The sequence below is a fragment of the Pteropus vampyrus genome, unplaced genomic scaffold (genome assembly GCF_000151845.1).
Source record: "Pteropus vampyrus isolate Shadow unplaced genomic scaffold, Pvam_2.0 Scaffold63, whole genome shotgun sequence".
In the NCBI taxonomy this organism is placed as follows: domain Eukaryota; kingdom Metazoa; phylum Chordata; class Mammalia; order Chiroptera; family Pteropodidae; genus Pteropus; species Pteropus vampyrus.
This window is the reverse complement of record NW_011888844.1, coordinates 2,385,988-2,400,897: the sequence shown is the minus strand read 5'-3', so window position 1 is coordinate 2,400,897 and position 14,910 is coordinate 2,385,988.

Below are 14,910 nucleotides of genomic sequence, written 5' to 3'. Positions count from 1 at the left end.
CACCTTATGGGGAGAGTGTTTCCCAGCCCCGTATGGCCAGAGGGTTTTGCAAAAGTATCTAGAAACTGTGTAACACAAAAATATTCAGGCTGATAGGTGAGCAGATAGAGTTGATTACCTCAAGAGAAAAGCCAGTACTAGACATGGAGGGTTGCCCTGATATGCCCAGGTAGGGGTATTAAATCATAGCCAAAGCTGATAGTAGCTTCCAATCCCTCCCAACTGGAAAGCTTACTTGAAAAAAGGGGAGTTGCCTAGAGTGATCCCTCCTCATCCCACCAAGACAAGTGAGCTGAAACATAGCCCCACCTACTGTGGATACTGAGTCTCATCAAACCAGGTCTAGAAAGAACACCTGGAAGCTGTGTAACCAACAATAATGAAGCCAAGAGGCAGGCAGGAATAGTTAAGCACCCCCAGAGCAAAGCAAGTACCAAGTGTGGAGGACAGCCTTGTTACACACAAGCATGGAGATTAATTTATAGCCGGAATACCCTAATACTATAATGGTGGTGTGTAAATAACTTTTTTTTTCTAGTATAGAAGTTAAAAAAAAATGATAATGCTAAAAACAATAGCAACAATACTTTGTTATTGCAGGCACAATATAAAAAGATGAAAACCATGAAACGTGGAGTGAGGAAAAGTAAGAGTGTACAGATTCTGTATGCAACTAAAGATATGTTGTTATCAGCTTAAAACACACTGTTATATCTATAAGATAATCATTAAATACGGAAAAGATAAAGTAATTCAAGCATAGTGCTACAAAAACAAATCCAAAGGAAGACAACAAGAAAGGAAGAAACAAAGGAACTAATAAAACAGAAAACAGCGAAATGGCAATAGTAAGTTTCTACCTATCAATAATTACTTTAAATGTTAATTTACTAACTTCTTTAATCAAAAGACACAGAGTGGCTAAATGAATTAAAAAAATAAGATCTTATAATCTGACACCTGCAAGAGACTTGCTATAACTTTAAGGATACACACACACATAGGATGAAAGTTTGAAGGGATGAAAAAACATAATCCATGCAAAGGTAACCCAAAAAGAGTAGGAGTGGTAATACTTATATCAGATAAAATACTTTCAGACGAAATTGGTCACAAGTGACAAAGAAGGACACTACATAGTGATAAAATTTCAATTCAACAAGAGAATATAAAATTGTAAATATACATGTACCCAATATTGGAACTCATAAATATTTAAAGCAAATTTTAACTGAACTGAATGGAGAAAAAGACAATAGAATAATAGGAGGGGCTTCAATATCCTACTTTCAACACTGGATATATTATCCAGACATAATATTAATAAGGAAACAGAGGACCTGAATAATAGTATAGAGCAAATGGACCTAACAGACATACACAGAATATTCTGTCCTACAGCACCAGAAAACACATTCTTCACAAGAGCACATGGAACATTTTCCAGAATAGAACATATGTTAGACTACAAAGGAAGCATTAACAAATTTAAGAAGATTTAAATCATAGCAAGTATTTCTTCTAACCATAATAGTAGGAAACTAGAAATCAGTAATAGAAGGAAAACTGAAAAATTCAAAAAATATGTAAAAATTAAAAAAAAAAAACATACTCCTGAACAAACAGCGGGTGAAAGAAGTAATCAAAAGGCAAATCAGAAAGTATTTTGAGACCAATAAAAATGAAAACACAACATACCATAACTTATAGAATACAACAAAAGCAGTAATTAGAAGAAACTGTAAAATGATAATACCTTAATAAAAAGGAATGATTTGAACCAAACACTCTAAATTTAAAACTCAAGGAATTAGAAAAGCAAGAACAAACTAAGCCCAAAGTTAGCAGAAAGAAGGAAATAATAAAGGCTAGAGAAAAAAAAATAAAATTAGATACTAGAAAATTAAAATTATCTAAACTTTTTTTTAATTTAATGAAATTGGCAAAACTCTAGCTAAAATAACAAAGAAAAATAGATGACTCGAACAAAATGATAACAAAAGAAGAGACAGTACAACTGATTCTAAGGAAATAGAGATGATCATAAGAAGCTTGTAATAGCAATTACATGTCAACAAATTGGATAGTAGAATAAATAAATACATTCCTAAAAACATGCAACCTACTAAAACTGAATAATAAAGAAAGAGAAAATCTTAAAAGACCAATAACAATTAAGACAATAAAAACAGTAAGTAAAAACTTCCTAAATAAGAAAAGTCTAAGACCAGATGGCTTTATGGGAGAATTTAATTAAACATTTAAAGCAGAATTAATTCCAAATTCATCCACAAAATTAAAGAGGAAGAAATACTCCCAAACTCAATTTAAGAGGACATATAGTCAAATTCAGAATACCCTGTCAATTGAGTTACATCATCAAGATGATGACAGAGGTTGTTTCCGACGTTGCTCTTCCTTAGATGAAGAAAAACTAACAACTATTCAGGAAAAAGACACCACCTGGAGAATACTTGAATACAGGGGTGAGGCTGAAGCGTACTTTTGCACCACAAAGACCAAGACAGACTGATTTGGAAGGGTAAGAGAAGTGGCTACACGATGACTGAATTGACCCTCCCTCAGGCCATTCAACATCACATGGAGATGTCTCCCTTGATCCTCTGATTCCCTCAGTAGGAAAAGAGAGCTCAGGGTGGGAGACAACCAGCCTTCCTCACAGCATTGAAGATCACTTTGTGGGAGCCTCTACTCTGATCTCACTCTGCAGGGAAGTCTGCAGGGATTAAACACTAAGAATCTGACTGTGACGAATAAGGAGGAAAGGGCTTGTAACAACCCACACACAGATCTTGACAGACTGAGTTCATCCCTGCAGTGCCCAAGTAATAATTCTAACCAGCAGCTTTGCTCATCTGCACAACCAAGTCGATGGCGCATTCTGACTAGGGAACACATTGGGGTGTAAATCTACCTGATTTGGGTCCTTGAATGAGGAGTTCTGCCAGCCCTACAGCCTGAGTTTCCTACATCCAGAAATGGAGCTGAGTCATAGTCCCACCTTATGGGGAGAGTGTTTCCCAGCCCCGTATGGCCAGAGGGTTTTGCAAAAGTATCTAGAAACTGTGTAACACAAAAATATTCAGGCTGATAGGTGAGCAGATAGAGTTGATTACCTCAAGAGAAAAGCCAGTACTAGACATGGAGGGTTGCCCTGATATGCCCAGGTAGGGGTATTAAATCATAGCCAAAGCTGATAGTAGCTTCCAATCCCTCCCAACTGGAAAGCTTACTTGAAAAAAGGGGAGTTGCCTAGAGTGATCCCTCCTCATCCCACCAAGACAAGTGAGCTGAAACATAGCCCCACCTACTGTGGATACTGAGTCTCATCAAACCAGGTCTAGAAAGAACACCTGGAAGCTGTGTAACCAACAATAATGAAGCCAAGAGGCAGGCAGGAATAGTTAAGCACCCCCAGAGCAAAGCAAGTACCAAGTGTGGAGGACAGCCTTGTTACACACAAGCATGGAGATTAATTTATAGCCGGAATACCCTAATACTATAATGGTGGTGTGTAAATAACTTTTTTTTTCTAGTATAGAAGTTAAAAAAAAATGATAATGCTAAAAACAATAGCAACAATACTTTGTTATTGCAGGCACAATATAAAAAGATGAAAACCATGAAACGTGGAGTGAGGAAAAGTAAGAGTGTACAGATTCTGTATGCAACTAAAGATATGTTGTTATCAGCTTAAAACACACTGTTATATCTATAAGATAATCATTAAATACGGAAAAGATAAAGTAATTCAAGCATAGTGCTACAAAAACAAATCCAAAGGAAGACAACAAGAAAGGAAGAAACAAAGGAACTAATAAAACAGAAAACAGCGAAATGGCAATAGTAAGTTTCTACCTATCAATAATTACTTTAAATGTTAATTTACTAACTTCTTTAATCAAAAGACACAGAGTGGCTAAATGAATTAAAAAAATAAGATCTTATAATCTGACACCTGCAAGAGACTTGCTATAACTTTAAGGATACACACACACATAGGATGAAAGTTTGAAGGGATGAAAAAACATAATCCATGCAAAGGTAACCCAAAAAGAGTAGGAGTGGTAATACTTATATCAGATAAAATACTTTCAGACGAAATTGGTCACAAGTGACAAAGAAGGACACTACATAGTGATAAAATTTCAATTCAACAAGAGAATATAAAATTGTAAATATACATGTACCCAATATTGGAACTCATAAATATTTAAAGCAAATTTTAACTGAACTGAATGGAGAAAAAGACAATAGAATAATAGGAGGGGCTTCAATATCCTACTTTCAACACTGGATATATTATCCAGACATAATATTAATAAGGAAACAGAGGACCTGAATAATAGTATAGAGCAAATGGACCTAACAGACATACACAGAATATTCTGTCCTACAGCACCAGAAAACACATTCTTCACAAGAGCACATGGAACATTTTCCAGAATAGAACATATGTTAGACTACAAAGGAAGCATTAACAAATTTAAGAAGATTTAAATCATAGCAAGTATTTCTTCTAACCATAATAGTAGGAAACTAGAAATCAGTAATAGAAGGAAAACTGAAAAATTCAAAAAATATGTAAAAATTAAAAAAAAAAAACATACTCCTGAACAAACAGCGGGTGAAAGAAGTAATCAAAAGGCAAATCAGAAAGTATTTTGAGACCAATAAAAATGAAAACACAACATACCATAACTTATAGAATACAACAAAAGCAGTAATTAGAAGAAACTGTAAAATGATAATACCTTAATAAAAAGGAATGATTTGAACCAAACACTCTAAATTTAAAACTCAAGGAATTAGAAAAGCAAGAACAAACTAAGCCCAAAGTTAGCAGAAAGAAGGAAATAATAAAGGCTAGAGAAAAAAAAAAAAAATAAAAAACAAAAAAATAAAAATAACCAAAACTTTTTTTTAATTTAATGAAATTGGCAAAACTCTAGCTAAAATAACAAAGAAAAATAGATGACTCGAACAAAATGATAACAAAAGAAGAGACAGTACAACTGATTCTAAGGAAATAGAGATGATCATAAGAAGCTTGTAATAGCAATTACATGTCAACAAATTGGATAGTAGAATAAATAAATACATTCCTAAAAACATGCAACCTACTAAAACTGAATAATAAAGAAAGAGAAAATCTTAAAAGACCAATAACAATTAAGACAATAAAAACAGTAAGTAAAAACTTCCTAAATAAGAAAAGTCTAAGACCAGATGGCTTTATGGGAGAATTTAATTAAACATTTAAAGCAGAATTAATTCCAAATTCATCCACAAAATTAAAGAGGAAGAAATACTCCCAAACTCAATTTAAGAGGACAGCATTACCCTGATACCAAGGCCAGATAAGAACTGGAAGAAAGGAAAACCACAGGCCAATAATTCTGATGAATTACCATGCAAAAATTCTCAACGAAATATTTGAATTCAACAGAACCTTAAAAGGATTAGAAAACATGAATAAATGGGATTTACCTCTGGAATGAAAGGATGTTTAAACAATGGAGCAGATTTGTAAGCTGAGAAAAACAAACAAACAAACAAACAAAACCTCTTATATACAATCAAATCATCTTTGATAAGGGAGCCAAAAATACTCAAATGGGGAAAAGATAGTGTCTTCAATAAAGGACGGTGGAAAAACTGGATATAACATGCAGAAGAATGAAATTGGACCTCTATCTTATACCACTTAAAAATAAACTCAGAATAGATTAAAGACTTCAAAATAAAAAAAAAAAACTGAAACCACAAAACTCTTAAAGGAAAACAAAGAAAAAGCTCTTTGACATCAGTCTTGGCAAAAAATTTTTGGATATAACACCAAAACACAAGCGGTAAAAGGAAAAATCAAAAGTGGGACTACATGAAACTAAAAAGCTTCTGCAGAGCAAAGAAACAACACAATGAAAAGGTACTTCACTGAATGGGAGTAAATATTTGCCAACTGTATATCTGATACAGGGTTAATATTCAACATATATAAGGAGCACACAGAATTAAATAACAACAACAACAAAAATCAACTAAGAAATGGGCAGAGGACTTTAATAAACATTTTTATTCCTACAAATAAAAAACAAGTCATTGAAAAGGTACTCAACATCATTAATCATAAGGGAAATGCGAATTAATACCACAGTGTGATATCATATCACACCTGTTTAGCGTGGTTATTACCAAAAAGACAAAAGATAAATCCTGGTGAGGATATACAGAAAAGGGAACCCTTGTGCCCTGTTCTTGGAAATATAAATTGATACAGCCAATATAGAAAACACTGTAGAGGTTTCTCAAAAAATTAATAATAGAACTACCATGTGATCCATTCGTTCCACTTCTGGGTATTTATCCAGACAAAATGAAAATACTGTCCTCAAAGAAATGTATACATTTCCATGTTCATTGCAGCATTATTCACACTAGCCAAGACATGGAAACAAAATAAGTTTCCCTCGATGGATGAATTAATTAAAATGTAATATTTATAGATAGATAGATGATGATGATGATGATGATGATGATGATGATGTTAGGTAGGTAGGTAGGTAGGTAGGTAGATAGATAGATAGATAGATAGATAGATAGATAGATAGATGGTAGATAGATGACAGATAGGGATATAATCACGTGCCACATAACAACATTTTGGTCAACAATGGACAACAAATATGATGGTGGTCCCATTAAATTATAATGGAGCTCAATTTCCTGTAAGAAATGGAAGAATAAGTGTTTCAAGAAGAATTTTTTTCTCTGATGGGAACAATATTTGTAGGACTTGACAGTAGGTTCCCTTTCACTCTCAGCCCCTCAATTCTGAATGCAGATTGCATCCCAATCAGTCAGCCACTGACATGTTTCAGTACAAAGGAGCCTATCCCCCAACATTTCATATTCAGAGGGTGCTAACATCATCGCAGATTTAGTTTGATGATCTTCAAAGTACATTGTTATAAATTCTTTTCTGAAAAACTAAGGTCCTGTACAAGGACAGATGTACACAGGAGCTATCTTAACAAGTATTAAGTGCCACTACCACTTTAGTAAAAATGTTCTGTGGTAGTCTGTAGCCAGCTTGTCCCTGTACTTTGAAAATATTTTTAGACTGTAATGTTGTAAAACATGCATAGGTTTTATTTCTTCCAGCAGTTCATTGCCAAAGAAAGGCCTTTGTGTCAGATAGAATCAATGAAACCAAAAACAAACTTCCAAAGTCAAGAGTCCTCAGTTCTACACTCTCTCCATGTTAAATACCCTCTTTTTTATGAATACCATAAAGTTCCTTAACCTGACTACTACTCCAACATGTAATAGCCAAAAACACATTGCCATGATATTCCCCTATGTTCTTTTATCTCTACATCTTGATTTCTTATTCCTATTGACCCTTAGGTTAACTTTCGCTCCCTCCTGACAGTCACTATTATGGTGATTTATGCCTTACTCAGTTTCTCCTCAATATTTTCAATCATCCCTGTTCATTGAGCAGCACTGACAGCTTCTGTTTCTATTGACATGTTCTATTTCTAACCCTGTTGGAAGGAAGCAGGGGGAGGGCTTGTGGATAGTGTTTATAAAGTCTATAATAGAATACAGTAATGTCCTAAGCCTTCACATTTGCTAACCACTGACTCACCCAGAGCAACTTCCAGTCCTGCAAACTCCGTTTATGGCAATTGCCTTATACAGGTGTATCTTTTCTTAAATTTTATACTGTATTTTTACTGTACCTTTTCTATGTTTAGTTATGGTTAGGTACACAATTATGTATCATTATGTTACAATTGCCTAGAGTATTCAGTGCAGTAACATGCTGTAGAGGTTTATAACCTAAGAGCAATAGGCTATACCATTTAGTCTACATGTGTAGTAGGTTGTACCATCTAGGTTTGCGTAGGTGTACTCTATGATGTTTGCACAACAATTAAATAGCCTAAAGATGTATTTCTCAGAACAAATCTTCATTGTTAAGCAACACACGACTGTATATTAATATTATTCAACCATAAAAAAGAAGAAAATTCTACTTTTTGTGACAAATGGATGAACCTTGAGGACATTATACTTAGTGAAAAATGTTAGACAAATACTGTATGATCTTGTTTATATGTGGAATCTAAAAACATTGAAATCAGAGCAACAGAGCAGAATGGTGGTTGCCAGGGGCTAAGGAGTGGGAAAAGGAGGAGATGTTAGTCAAAGAGTATAAACTCTCAGTTATGAGACAAATACTTTCTGGAGATCTAATGTATGGCTTGGTGACTATAATTAAAAATATTATATATAATATTTGAAAGATGCTGTGAGAGTAGAGCTTCAATATCCTCAATATAATGAAAACAAAAAACAACAAAATCGTAACAATGTGACATAAAGGATAGACTAACTAACCTCAGTGTGGTAAACATTTCCCAATATATATGTGAATTAAATTATCACATCGTATATCTTAAACTTACACAATGCTATTTCTCAATCATATCTCAATAAAGATGGAAAAATAATCTGCCTTAACATTCATAATTTTATTATTCCTTCAAAAAGAAAATATCTGTTCTTTTTAAGATCCTGAAATGTCTAAGGATTTAAAAGTGAACAAAAATAAATACTTTTGTATTTGATGTGGCCTTTGGGGTAAAAAGAAATGATCCTTATGATTCACTGTATATTCTGTGAAGGGCTTCTATCTTTATTAGATAGTTACTTTATAAAAATGTATTGTTGGTCAACATCATGGTGGAGTGAGAAAAAGCTCTTTTATTCTCAACTTAAAGTCACAACAATGGACAATTATAACTCAACAAATGATCCCCTACTCAACTCACAAACATGCCTGATAGATCCATATATAGAAACATCTGAAGGTGGGCATATCAGAATGAACAGGGGAGGTGGAATAGGGGGAAGGACAGAGATGACAGTTGCAGAGGCAATCCAGAACCTGTTGCAGCCCCATATTAGATGGTATTGATGGAGGAGACAGACTGCAGCACTCCCATTGCAGCCTGGAGGGTGGGAGGGCAGAAGCAACATTATGTCCTGAGTAACCAGCACTCTTTCCAGCTAAATCTGTGATTGGACAGAGACTGCCATAGTGGTATAGCAGCCATGGAATAGAAGCCATTATTACTAGCAAAGAGGCAATCACAGACTCACCAACCTGCCACGCCTCCTCTACCTCTCCCCCTATCTATCCCTCCCCCACCTATTGTGGCAGAAGCCGGTAGATGCAGAATTGGTAGATACAACAAAGACACTTAAGATAGCAGAGCATGGCTGACAGTCTCTGGTTACAAGGAGGTAGTGTTAGGAGCTTGCAGGCCCAGATCCCTATCATCTAACACATACCAACACAGGGGTGGTGCCTTCAGACTAAGGCTACCCAGAAACATAAGGGACACCCACCATCTCAATGAATATGGGGCATTTTCCACGAGAGAGGTGACACTGCCCTACCAGGGACCCTGAGATGCCAGTAATTCAGGTAAGAAAAATAAAACTTGTGTTATCACACCATCTATTGGAAAACAAAAGAAAGACTTTTACTTGGCAAACTGATGAATTGTTAAGAGCAAAAAAAGTACTTAAAAAAGAAAAGAATTCACTACTCTAAATGCTCAGGGAGAGAAACAGTCCATTAAGTACCATGAATAATCAAGGAAAATGAAGTCTCTAGAAACCAAACTCAAAGTCATGGAAGACTGTGATTTAAATGACAGAAAATTCAAGATTGCAGTGGTGAACTCAGTGAGATACAAGAAAACTCAGAAAGGCAGTTGTCAATGAGCTCATGAATAAAATTAATAAAACAAAAGAAGTACTTTATCAAAGAGATCGAGCTATAAAAAAGAACCAAACAATTTCTAGAGCTGAAGAGCTCAATAAATGAGACGAAGAATACATTAGAAAGCATTGGCAACTGAGCAGATGAGACGGAAGACAGAATTAGCAAGCTCAAATATAGAAACCTAGAAATGACTCAGGTGGAAGAAGAGAGAAATGAGAGTACCAAAAAAAAAAAAACATGAAAGGACTCTACAAGAACTATCTTACTCCATTAGAAAAAATAACATAAGAATAATCGGTATGCCATAGGGGAAAAGGAAGAAAAGGGGACAGAGAGTCCATTCAGACAAATAATTGATGAGATGAGTTCACAAACATGGAAAGAGCTGGACCCTCAAATTCAAGAAGCTAACAGAACATTAATTATCTCAGTAGAAAAAGACCTTCTACAAGACACATTATATTAAAACTGTCAAAAGTTAATGACAAACAATTCTCAAGGAAGACAGGAAAAAAAGACTGTAACCTACAAAGGAAATGTTAGATTTTCACCAGATTTTTTGGTAGAAATCTTACAAGCTGTAGGGAGTGAAATGAACTATTCAAAATATTGAGAGAAATAAACAGCCAAGAATAATATATCCAGCAAATCCTTTAGATAGAAAACATAAAGGCTTTCCCAGACAAACAAAATCTGAGGTAATTTACCACCACAAGACTTGTATTTGAGTAAAATGACAGACAGACAGACAGACAGAAGCAGGAAATCACAACTCTATTTCAGAATAGTATATTAAAGAATTATAATATAAATGATACAGGGTAAAACATTTTTTTTTAGAAGACTATAACTTCTGCGTTTTGGAAATGAATGCACAGCATATAAGGGATAATTTATGACAACAAAAACAAAAAATTCTGGCGGAAAAGGACTGAACTCGAACATGTGAATGAAGATAAGATTCAATAAAATGGACTATTGTATGCATAAAAGTTTTTATTTTTATTTTTTACATGAACCTAATGGTAACCTCAACACAAAAATCTAGAGCTGAGACATGTAACATAAAGAGGAAACAGATAAAAAATCATAGAAAACCATAGAAAAAATCATATAAAATCACCTGAAATTATAGAAAACCAAAGTAAAATAGTAGACAGAAATACAAGGCAAAAGAAACAATAGAGGCACAGAGCAACTAGAAGACAAAAGATAAAATGGCTGTAATATATCCTCATATATCAATAATCACCTTAACTATAAATGAACTAAACTCACCAATCAAAAGGCATAGAGTAGCAGGATTGATTAAAAAACAAGAACCAACTATATGTTTCTTTCAGGAGACCTATCTCAGTTACAAAGACAAACATAGGTTAAAGATGAAATGGTGGAAGTTGATATTCCAACAAATGGCATACAGAGATTAGCAGTTGTGGCTGTATTTATATCAGACAAAATAGATTTCAAGATAAAAATGGTAACAAGGGACAAAGATAGACATTTTATAATGATGAAGAAGACAATTCTTCATGACAACATAACATATCAATATATCTGCACCAAATCTAGGAGCACCAAAATATATAAAACAATTACTAACAGTGATAAATGGAAAAACTGTAAAAATACAATCATAGTAGGGGAACTGAATAACCCACTGAGAGCAACAGATAGATAATCCAAAGAGAAAGTCGACAAGGATGTATCAGTCATAAATGACACATTAGAGCACATGAAAATAAACTATTTATTAAACTTTCCATTCCAAAATGAGAGAATATACAATATCAAGTGCACGGAGAATATTCTAAAGGATAGACCATAAGCTGGGACACGAAACTAGTCTCAGTAAATTTAAGAAGACTGAAATTATACCTAGCATATTTTCCAGTTTGAAACTGGAAATTAATTACAAGAAGAAAGATGGAAAATCAACAAATATGTGGAGGTCAAATGACATGCTACTGAACAACTATTAGGTGAAAGAAGAAATAAAAGGAGAGATCAAAAGATAGATAGAGACAAATGAAAATATGACATATCAAAATTTGTGGGAGGCAGCAACAACGGTACTAAGAGGGAAGTTCATACCATTACAGACTACCTTAAAAAAAAAAAGAAAAATCTCTAAGAAACAATTAACATAACACTTTAAAGAACTAGAAAAAGAAGAACAAACAAAGTCCAAAGTCAACAGAAGGAAGAAATAATAAAAATATGAGTGGAGATTAATGAATTAGAGAACAAGAAGACAATAGAAAAAAATGAAACAAAGGTGGTTCTTTGAAAAGAAATAAAATTGACAACCCTCTATCTTGACTCCCTAAGAAAAAAAGGGAAAATACTCAAATAAAATCAGAAATGAAGAGATGTTACAATACACACCACGGAGATACAATGACTTATACAAGAGTATTATGAAAGGCTACATGCCACCAATTGAACAGTCTAGAAAAAAAATGACAAATTCTTAGAATCATACAAGCTTTCTACTCATAAACATTAGGAATTTAAAAGCCTAAATAGAAGAATCACTAATAAGAAAATGAAAACAGTAATCAGAAACCACCCAACAAACAGAAGTCCAGAAACAAATGGATTCACAGTTGAATTCTACCAAACACTCAAAGATTTAACAACTATCCTGAAATTCTTCAAAAAAATTCAAGAGGACAAAAAGCTTACTAATTTATTTTGAGAAGCCAACATTACCCTGACACCAAACCAGACAAGGAAAACACCCAATAAAATGAAAATAACAGGCCAATATCTCTGATGAACATATATGCAAAAACAAGTACTAGTAAATCGAATAAAAAAATAAAAAGATAATACATCACGATCAAGTGGGGTTCATTCCAGGTATGGAAGGATGGTTTAATACCCATAAATTGATCAATGTGATACACCACATAAACAAAAGTTAAAAATCATGATCATATCAATAGATGCAGAAAAAAATCATTTGACAAGACACAACATCTATTTATGATTAAAACATTCAATGAAACCAGTATAGAAAAGTACTTCAACATAATAAAGGGCATATATGACAAACTCTCAGCTAATATCATACTCTGAAAGCTTTTTCCCTAAGAACAAGACAAGGATGGTTACTCTTGCCACAGTTATTCAGCATACTAATAGAAGACCCAGCCAGCAAAATCAAGCAAGAGAAAGAAATAAAAAGCATCTGAATTAGGAATGAAAAGCAAAATTGTCACTATTTGCAGATGACATGATTATAAATATAGAAAACTCTAAACACTCCACCAAAAGACTATTAGAAACAATCAACAAATACAGTAAATTTGCAGGACACAAATTCAATGTAGAAAAATACATTGTGTTCCGACATATTAGCAAAAAAAAAAAAAAATCAGAAATGAAGAAAACGACCACATTTACAGTTGTAAACAAAAGGATAAAATACCCAGAAATAGACTTAACAAAAGAAGTGAAATACCTGTACGCTGAAACTAAAAGACATTGTTGAAAGATATTAAAGAAGACACAAAAAAAATGGAAAGTTTTCCATGTTCATGGATTTGAAAATTTAACATTGTTAAAATGGTCATGTTACCTAAAGCAGTATACAGCTATAATGTAATCTACATAAAAACTTCAACGGTATTTTTCATAAAAGTAGAATTAAAAAGTCCTCAAGTTTGTATGGAACCACAAAAGACCTTTAATAACCAAGGCAATCATGAGACCAAAAACAAAAAAACAAAAAACAAAAACAAAGCAAACAAACAAACAAAAAACCCAAAACAAGAAAAACAAATCAGAGGTATCACACTCCCTGACTTCAAACTATACTATAAAACAACAATAATCAAAACAGTATGATGTTGGCAGAAAAACAGACACATAGATCAATAGAACAGAATTAAAATCCCAGAAATAAACCCACATGTAAATCGGCAACTAACTTTTGATGAAGGAGCCAAAAAAATACAATGGAGAAAGGAAAGTCTCTTCACTAAATGGTATTGAAAAAATAGGAAATCCACATACAAAAGAATGAACCTAAACTGCTATCTAATACTATACACAAAAATTAACACATAATGTCTTAAAGACTTGAATATAAGACCTTAAACAATAAAATACAGAAAAGAAAACATAGGCACTAAACCTACGGGCCTTGGTCCCAGAGGGGGCTTTTGTGAACTTGACCCCACAGGCAAAGGAAGTTAAATAAAAAAAAAAAACATGGAAGCAACTGAAGTGTCCCACAAGAGATGACTGGATAAAGAAGATGTGGTACACATATATAATGGAGTGTTACTCAACCATAAAAAAAGATGAAATACTGCCATTTGCGAGAACATAGATGGATCTTGAGATTTTCATGCTAAGCAATATATGTCAAACAGAAAAAGTTGAGAACCATATGATTTCACTCATACGTGGAATATAAAAGTAAAAGTAACAAGCATGACAAACAAATGAGACTCCTGGACATGGACAGTGGATTAGGGTTACCAGAGGGAAGTGAGAGGTAGGTAGGAGTAAAAGTGGTCAAATATTTGGTGAGGGGAGAAAATTTAACTTGGAGTGGTGAACATACAACACAATATATATGACATATTATTGAATTGAAATCTCTTTGATTTTATTAACCAATGTCACCTCAATAATTTTGATAATTTTGAGAAAAAAAGAAATGAATGTAACTACATAAAACTAAAAAGCTTCTGCACAGCTTCTGCACAGCAAAAACCCCATCAACAAAACAAAAAGACAACCAACCAAATAGGAGACGATATTTGAAAATACTATCTCTGATAAAAGGTTAATATCCAAAATATATAAAAACTCATACAACTCAACAACAACAACAACGATAAAAACAATCCAATTAAAAAGTGGGCAGAGGACATGAATAGAAACTTTTACAAAGGAAACATACAAAAATCCAACAGATATATGAAAACATGCTCAACATCACTAGTTATAAGTGAAATGCAAATCAAAACCACAATAAAATACCTGTTAGAAGGACTATCATCAACAAGAAAAGAAATAACAAGTATTGAAGATGATGTGAAGAAAAGGGAACCCTCTCACACTGC